Consider the following 9,114-nt stretch of genomic DNA (forward strand, 5'->3'; position numbering starts at 1 on the left):
TTGCAAGCCGAGTACTAGTCCCTGCAGTGCCGCAGGCCCCGGAGTGATGCTTGGGATTTCGTCTTCTGCTTGGGCTTTCCAGCGCCTGCTACATAGGTGCAGTCCCTGATTTTAGACACTAGCCGTGAGCATAGGTAAAAGCGGACTCTGATGGACTCTGTAGACTTGAGGGGGCACTTTTCCAATTGAGCACTTTTTCACTGTTGCTTGCTTTGTGCATCTTTGAGAGGTTGAGAGCCCTCCTGTATTGCGGTTTTATGCTAGGCGGGGTTGTTTGTGAAACTTTGTGTTCCCTTCCTGTGCAGAGGCACACCACCGCCCCAGATCACGACGTAGTCACATCATGTGAGTTTTGCCAACCTGTGTTGGTTTCTCAGACCTACACTGTGTTCGAGAACCCGGGGTTGGGGGTTGTCTTCAGTGAGGACGGCGGTCAGTCGTGAACGCTGCAGTGATACACAGCAGTGGCGGCTCTGCGTTGGTTTGTCTATGTGGTCTCACTTTTAATTCCCGGTGGGAGCAACAAGTAATAGATGACGGTAGTAGGTTTGCAACCTCTAGTGATTTCGGCCAGTCGTGTCTGGGCAAACGTTGGTGAAACGATTCGTGATGGTCTGTTGCACTCTGGGAGAGCACACCGCGACCGGTGGCTTTTTGCTGAAAGAGCAGCCGACAAACGGCATCGGGCTGTGAAAAGTCACTTTTCATGCACGCTGGCAGGCATCTGGCGTAGGAATGGTCGCTTGCGGATGTACAATGTGTAGACAGCAACCCGGGGAGAACGTTTTAGTCCGGCTTAAGTGTTTTCCAGTAAGCATATCGAGCAGCCGAGGCGGGATTGGTCCGAGTAGTGGTCCCCCAGTACGTAGCAGGAAAGATGCGAAGTCGCGTGTGGAGCGCCGCTCGACCAAAGCAGGGGATCTCCTGACACCCCTGTTGTTTGAGCCGATTCTCGACACCCGATCAGAGAGCGGCCACACGTGAGCTTCGACGCACGCCGGCGTCCGGTCACTTGTTTCAGGAAATCTGACTCGCGGGCATCACCCGACAGAGCGATGTCGACGGTGCATGAAGGGAGCGAGTCTCACGGCGAAGATCCCGAACTGCAGTTGAGACTGATGAACGAGAGACTATTGGAACAGCAGAGAGTGTTCGAAGAACAGCAGCAACAGCTGATGAAGCAAGTAGTGCATCATCAAGAACAGGAAGCGGCGTTGCAAGAGGAAGTCGAGCGCCAGCGTGAGGAAATCGCGCGGCAGAAGTCCGAGGCCCTCCGTCAGGGACAAGCTATGAAGCTCTTGCAACAGCAGCAAAGTTCGCTCGGAAAGAAACAGTCGAGTCGCTTTTCCCTTTCCAGGCATTCGACGGCCTGGAGCGGCCGCGCTTCTGTACGGGACGACATTGGAACCGTCACGGCCAACAATCTCTTCGGCGGTGCTGGCGAGTCGCTTGGAGAGTCCGAGAGTAGGGACTGATGCGTCGTGTTTCGGTTTTGCTCGCAAGGGCAGTGAGGAGCGAGACAGTCTGGCGCAGCAGGATTCTCGACTGTTTCAAGTGCGTTTCGCATGTTTTGCGAACAAGACGCATACCAGTTCTGCGGCCGTGTGTACAGCTAACCCGCGTCCAGTCCATCAGCGACTATTACCTTCGATCCTTGGTGCTCGGGAACAAGGACGGGCTCCGTCACCCGCCTTTTTCTACGGGTCATGCGGGATTCGCAACGAGTACCTGTATCCAACCAGCTGACTGATATACTGTAAGTGCTTCATCTGCTCGTGTGGTGTTTTTGAAGTCGAAAATTCGTTTTCTGTATCGAATCAGCCGTCTGACGGGCGCAAGCGAGAGAACAAGGATCCGTTGCACTTGGGAGTTATGGCGATTGTAGCAAGTGCTACCGCAGTCAAGTTGTTCGTAAGGTTCGGTGCCCCGGGTCAGCAGAAACGTAGGGGCGTGGACGAGGAGGGAAAGGAAGAGACGTGTCGTTGGTGAATCTGGATACAGCTGTTAGAGAAGTGAGACTCGCAAGGTCCACGACAACCACGCTTCGTGTACGGTGACGGACTGGAGGACGGGCGAAACAGAGTGAGGAGTTCCTTCTGCAAGGGGTCCACCGCCAGCTTCTCTTGCCACGTGTTCGCCGCCTCCGCCCGGCTCTCGGGCGTTCGGCTTCCATGTCAGGCAAGTCTCATCTGTGTCCTTTGAATGGATCCTACTTTGGGTTCGTGTCACCCATCGGAGAAGTGTGCTATATTGCTTAAGTACCGTTGGGCGGACTTACCATCGGAGTGATCTACGGTGCTTCAACAGCACGAGCCCATCTGGACAGCTTGTTTAAGCGTCCTTGATCCTGTAATTGTCCCGTTTACAGCCTGGACAACATGCCTTACTGCGCTTCCTTGTGCCCCACCCCCTTACCCTTCCAGCCCAGGCGACGGCCGGTTGGGGAAGATGCCAAATTGTTTTTCTAACAACTCCGAGTCCGGGCCTGCCTACCTTTGCGAAGCTCTTGACAACAACGTTGAGCATCAGGTGGATTCCTGTTCTTTTTTTTGTCTGGCTTCTGTTTGTTTAGCCCGTGTTGTTGTCAGAGGCCATGTACGGAAGCATTTTCTCGTCAAATGTGGTTTGCCGCCACAGTGAGGCGTCTGTGAGACACCTGTTTGTGGAGAGGCCTCCCAATGAAGGAAGTCTGACTGTAAGCGAGTCAAGCCTCCGTTTCTCTTCGTGGCTGCTTGCCGTTGATGGGAACGGGACATTGTTACACCCCGACAGCGCCCAGTTATTTCGGAGAACACTTCTATTCCTTGTGTAACCGCAGCTGCTGGCTAAAAGTCTAGAACTAGGTTGTCTATTCTAACTTGGTAACTTGAATGAATGTAAAGTTATGTAAGAATAAATCACAGTACTCTACACTAAGAAATTCAGGTTGAAAACACAGAAGTTTTATACAATGGATTTGCTTTACTGCCGCCCATTCTACTTTCTCCCACTTTCTATAGTAGAATACCGTAGACTGCCTTTCGATATTACAGCAGGTCCCGCGACAGCTACGTGTAATCGAGAGTTAAAAGATCTAGGAGCAGACATCGGTCCAGAATAGCTCGAAACTGCATTCCCATCTACAATTAGTAATGTGATCTCGGATCGGGCAAAATCTTGTTGTATACGACACTCGCATCTATGATGTAATTCTTAGTACAAAACGAGTTACACTTTAGATTCTTTTTGCTCCCGAAGAGTACCGCATCTATGAATACATGACGTTACGGTGTCAAGCTACTAGGGCAAGCAGTTTTTCGCAGGATGGTTACTCACAGGGCTGCGAGCTGCCAGGGGAGAAGAGTCGCGAGACGGTTATGTCCACACCGCGACGAACAGTTGGAGAGTTGCTGGTACACGGTATGAGTTACACTCGGGCCCAGTCACGCTTTCTGATCTCATGCCCCCTTAAAGACAAACGTCGTCTCGCCTCGGGTATCGAGGGCTCCGTTGTAGACCCCTGTGCTTCTGTTGCCACGCCACTCCTGGTGCTTCCGCGGTTGACGAAACCAGCTGGAATCACGCTTGAGTGATTGAGCGATCTCACGGAAGAAAAGACAGGCTACGATGTAAGCCAGACCGCTTACTGGCCGTTTCGGCGCTTCTTTCGAAATGTATACTCAGCTGAATAAAAAGATGAAGCTGTCTCCTATGCAGAGAAAAACCCTGCAAGACCACACTTTGGAGAGTAGGCATGGTTATCAGTGCATTGCCCTCCGCAGATAACTTCCGAATAGACTTGTTAGCATGTCAAGTTGCTGTCCGCACATCATTAGAAACCGAGGTGGTACGGAGGGTTGCAATTGTGGCACGTGGTGGGAGTCTTTCTGTTGTGACGCTGACGAAGCGAAATGCAGCCCACTGGTTGTAGCCTTCTCACCAACGCTGGCAACTCCGTTTGTGGAACAAAAGCATCACAAAAAAAAAAAGTGACTCAGCCGTACGAGCGCTTGGGGCATTCAGAAGAGACTAGGTGCAGCAGCTGAACAAGAACGGCCTGAGGGTCCAGTGTGCTTCCTGCGGCAGTACACGTGAGATCTACCACACTGGATCACAGCTAGTCGTGCCAATCGAGACTGGTACCCTCGGGACCCCAGAAAAACACTCGTCCCGTGAGCCCCCGAAACACTCGGAACCGTAGAAGAACACTCGCCATGTAGACCCCTAGGCTGTACGCAGCGCGGCGTTTTAGAGTTCGTGCGGCCTTGCAAATATAGATCTGACTGGTGGTGTCCTCCATTTCATGTGCAAGAGCTCTGGAGAAGAGCACGAGTGCGCCACGCCATAAGGCACGTTTTGGTGCTTCCAAACTTCTTTGTGGTTCACAGACTGTACGTAAAGTCCACGAAAAGAAATCAGAAAAGTGCTAACGCAGAGTGGCTCTTCTACAGCTTCTACCGCCGAGCCTCCTCTACTCGGAGGCGTTCCGGTTGCTCTGACTCACGAGTAGGACCAGCGAATGTGCCGTCTCAGCGCAGCACCGAAAAAGTGTCGGTCTGCCGACGGCTAGCATCTGCTCGGATAACTGGAGCAGACCTGCACAAAGACCAACGCCGAAAAATGATTTCAAGGGTTGATTACGGACGTGGTCCGTCCCGGCCTTGTTTTCTCGCTTCTGCAAGTCAAAGCCGGCGTCAAACGAAGCTCGAGGAGACGCCTTGAGCGCGGCTCCGTCTCCACCCGTCCGCTAGCAACCGAATCGATTCCCTTCGCGCACATCTGGCGATCAGCAGTCACCGTTCTCCGCGCAACCTCTCTGTCCTGCTGCTCACCGTGCTGGATGCCGCTTGATCCAAGCGCAGCGAAGGTTAGGCCTCTTCCTTCTTAGCGACAATTGACTCCTGCTTGGCGAACTCAAGCACCAATTTCCGCCCGTACAGGTGGCTACCGCTAAGCCCTTGGAAGGCATTTTGGGCCTCCTGTTTCGTGGCGAAGTCAACGAAGCCAAAGCCACGGCTGCGGCCTTCGTGTTGAGTGGGGATACGCACCCGAGTGACAGTGCCGTATGCAGAGAACAAGCCTCTGAGGTCGGCCGCAGAAGCCTGGAAAGCTAGATTCCGTACTAATAATTTTCGACCTCGTGTCCCCCGGGCACTGCTAGTGCCAGCAGAAGGCGCCCTTTCAGATCCTGAGTCTCCTGTGCCACTTGCGTTTCGCTTTGACGATCGCGAAAGAGAAATCTGCAAAGTGTGCCCGTCCACCACGGCACCCTGCATACGTTTACACGCTGCCATGGCATTCTCTAGTGAGTCGAACTCTACGAAAGCGTAACCCATTGACAGTAAACCGCCGTCACCTTTCTCTGCTTCCGGCCTGGCACCACGCTTTGTGACAGCCCGCTTCTTCATCATGAGCCTGGTGTGCCTCAGACCCGGACACGCTACAAAAACCTGATTGAGGACAGCCTCTGAGGTGGTGAAGTTGATGTTCTTGACGAAAAGACTGGGTCCACCCTCTCCCGAATCTTCATCCCCTTCCGCCGCTGTGTCTGCATCAGTTCCCACCTCTCCAAGCTTCGGTGACTCAGCAGCGCCCTTCGTCTTAGAACAAAGGCCGACCGCACCCGAAGTGTTCGGATCACCCCTGCCCGCTCTGTTTAACTCATGTTCTCTCTTCTCTTCTGTTGTAGTTGTCAGACGCTGTTCTCCCTCTTCACTCCTTTCTCCAGACTCCTGTACAGCTCGTTCAGCCAGCCTTGCCGCCTTCGTCTCTTCGATCGCTGCGGCGTGTGCCTCCGCTTCCTCCGCTTCGCGCTCGGTGAATACGTTGACAGGGGCCTTCTCCAGGAAGAGCGGGACATTTTTATATTTGCGGTAAGAAAGCTTTCTGAACGCCACTTCCGCATCCCTCTCCCTTTCGAACTGAACAATGGCCACGGTCTTGGAGGGCGCAAGTAGAAACCGCGCTAACGGGCCTATACGTTCGAACAGACGAAGTAAGTCTGCCGCCTCAACATGTGCCGTCGGTAGATGCTTGACTATGAGAGTATCCGGAGACCGTACGTACTCTTTTGATTCATTTTCCTGCGTCTTTCCGGCTCCTTCACTTCGGCAACCCACAGCCCCGCTACACGACTTGTATTCCGCTGTCAGCAATGTCGCTCCCCGGCGTTCAAAAGCGCCCAGCGAGATGCCCTCGGCCTTGATCCATTCCTTGGTCTGATTTAAGAGGTGACTCTCCATGAGTGCCACTGTCGCGGCCGTCGTATTCCCCATCCCGACACCGCTAGCTGCTCTTCCACGTTTCCCGTCCTCTCCATTGAGAAGCAGGTCTCCCTTCTCTGCCCGCAACTGGCTGAGCACGGCGTCTGCCGCAGCGTTGGCGGAAACATAAAGGAGATTCCAGACCTTGTCCTCTGTCGACTTGTTTTGCTCCAGTTCTAGTCGTTTCTGGTGCTGCTGTGCTTTGAAGCTGCTTCCGGCCGTTCTTTTTCGACTTTGACGTAGTTGCTCCTCTCGGAGCTGGAGCCGTTGTTCTCGCCTGAGGTCCGGACGTGCAGGCACCACATGCAGAACACGCCCCTGAAATATTGAATGGTTCAGCCGAGGGAGAGAGGCAACTGCGTGCTCTGGAAAAACGAAGGTCACGAATCCGAACCCTTTCGGTTTGTGGCTTTCTTCGTCTGTTACCAGATGTACCTCCGCCACTTCGCCGTGCTGAGAGCACAGCGCCCTTAGTTCTTCTGCTGTTGTCGCGAACGGAAGATTTTGAACCAACAATCGGCCATGAGATCCCAGAAGCGCCAGGTCACTCTCTTCATCGCGTTGGCCTTCACCGGGTTTTTCTGTAGTAGGGTCTGACCAGTTCCCCCCTAAACCTGGCACATCGACACTCTCTGCCCCTGTCGCTAGAGTAGAAGCCAACTCGCTCTGCTTCCGAAGCCACGACAGATCGTCATCCTCGCCAGTAAGAGGCAACCCTGCGATTTCTGAAGCAAGCCCGGTGTGCTCGTCTCCAGCCCCGTCCCCAGCAATGCGGTTGCCCGACATGACCGGGCAACAGTCCGCCTCGTCGCCGCTTGAGTCCTCTTCCTCGAAGAACATGCGTGTCCGTATACCTGAAATGCCTGCCTTACGGGCATTCGTGACCTCTTCTTCGATGACAGTGGCAGCGCCACTCCTTCCCTTGTGCACCCGTTTAACATTCCTTTCCCGTTCTACCTCTTGCTCCTTCCCCGGTGTTTTCCGTTTTTTGTTTCGAACCGTGGCTTCCGCTCTAGGCTTACGCTCGAACGCGGTTGCCCGGGGCAGTGCATATTCGATCTCGATCTTCCGCGTGTGAAGAAACGTTTGATTGAAGTACCCTTTGACATCCGCCGCTTGCTTTTGTGTCTTAAATCCCACAAAGGCGCACTGCCGACTCCTCCCTTTATCATTTCTCAACAAACAGACGTCGGTTACTTCGCCACCTAACGATGACAGATGTCCTACGAGCTCTGCAGAGTTCAGGTAGGAAGGCAAGTTCTTCACAATCAAGCGAGACGATCGGTAGTCCGCCGAAACTTCCACTCGCTTCCGCCATCGAGGCTTCTCGGATTCCGTGTGCGACACATGAGAGACCTGCCCACGTAAAAGGAAAGAGGGATCTTTTCCACCGGCGCTCTGTTCTCGGGCACCTACTACGGCCGAGTCTTTGCTATACAGTCCTCGTGGTTCCCTCTTCGCAAGGGGCGCCTGCTCGCCATTTAGTTGCCCTCTACCTTTCAAGTGTCTCTTCCCATCTTTCAGAAAGGAAGCATGACTGCTGTTCTCTATTTGCGGAAACGAAAAACCATCTCCTGTATGGACCCGGGAAAGACCGGGTGGCTGTTCAGCCTCGTCCGACGGTCCCCTTTCTCTCGTCTTTTTGGTCTTCACTCCGCCAAGCGTCCTTTGTGACACTAGCAACGACCTGGCCGGATTATTACTGCCCTTGGATGACAGCTCGGGGTTCCTGCGACTGTCGGCCATTTCCGCTTCGTTTGCCCCCCTGCCGTCTTCCAGCTCATGCTTTTCCGGGTAACACAGCGCGGAGGGGCGAAACCTCAAGCTGTTCTCGAGACGCTCTGACGGCCCTGACCAATCTGCTACCTTCGGCGTCATCCCCGACGTCACTCGGAAGAAAAAAATGGCTTGGTTACAATGAGCGACCACGTAACAGAGGCAGAGACATGCTGCTGCGAGGAAGCTGCTGGTTATTCTACACTAAAAAGAGCTTAGCCTTTTGAAGGCTGCGGGTCACCTGAGTGGCATATAACTGACAAAGCACTGCAGTGCAGCTTCGAGAAAGCCCAATATTTGTGAAGGTACACACCTACTCCCAGAGCAACGCTGGAGAAGCCGACCGACTAGAGCGGGCCCCGGCGCAGAATAAGAAAGACTCGATTACGAGAAAAAAGAGAAACGTCATTCGGCGTCCAGAGTTGCGGCAGAGGTCCTCCTACTAGTCACTGTCCACTTCGCTAGCGAAGTGGCATACAGGACAAAAAAAAAACCCCAACACATGTGCGGCTGAATTTCCCCGCGGTCCTGTCAGCATGCAGGAGTCTTCGGAAAGGGTGCACATGCGAGGCAGCCGTAGGCTCGATGTGCAAGGGGAGACTCGAATGTTTGCGGGGGCTCGCTGAATGAGTCGAGATACTATCCACACTCTCATGACGCCCGGAAACTGCCCCAGAAGATCGGCTCGGGGCCTCACTACGAAGCTGTTGACACCTGTGTCGGTACCGGGGCCCTCCCTGTCCCGTCTTTCTAGTAGATTCGTCCTTCAGGTCGCAGCGATGAAAGCGGAACTCACCATCGCAGGTGCCCCACAGCGGGGGCCTGGTAGCGGGGCATGCAGGTACCTTCCATCGGTTGTCTACTTCTGTATGACAGTTGACGGCCCTGCGGAAGACTTGCCACGCGCTTCTTTCAAGTACTCGTCTGCCTTTGTTTCACCCTCAAACCTTGGACTTAGCTCTACACCCTCATACGACGATTGCTCGCGATATCTAGGTGACCGTGGTGTTACGGATAATACACGCTCAGAGTTACCTTCGGGGATTCACAGGTATTCAGACGTTTGACGTGCTGTGTAACGGTCAGTCTTTCGAAA

The 9,114-nt window shown here is 53.8% G+C and overlaps 1 protein-coding gene across 1 annotated transcript in view; it reads left to right on the forward strand.

Moving 5' to 3' along the window:
- Nucleotides 1-2,695, forward strand: part of CSUI_000710 (3 5 -cyclic nucleotide phosphodiesterase domain-containing protein) — a 14,820-nt gene extending 12,125 nt beyond the window's left edge. Inside the window, exons 16-17 of the mRNA XM_068060941.1 lie at nt 306-345; nt 1,022-2,695. The gene's annotated coding sequence lies outside the window, so the exon portion shown is untranslated. The remainder of the gene's footprint in view (nt 1-305; nt 346-1,021) is intronic.
- The last annotated feature ends 6,419 nt before the right edge of the window (nt 2,696-9,114 follow it).

The sequence above is a fragment of the Cystoisospora suis genome (assembly GCF_002600585.1).
Source record: "Cystoisospora suis strain Wien I chromosome Unknown contig_280, whole genome shotgun sequence".
Classification (NCBI taxonomy): domain Eukaryota; phylum Apicomplexa; class Conoidasida; order Eucoccidiorida; family Sarcocystidae; genus Cystoisospora; species Cystoisospora suis.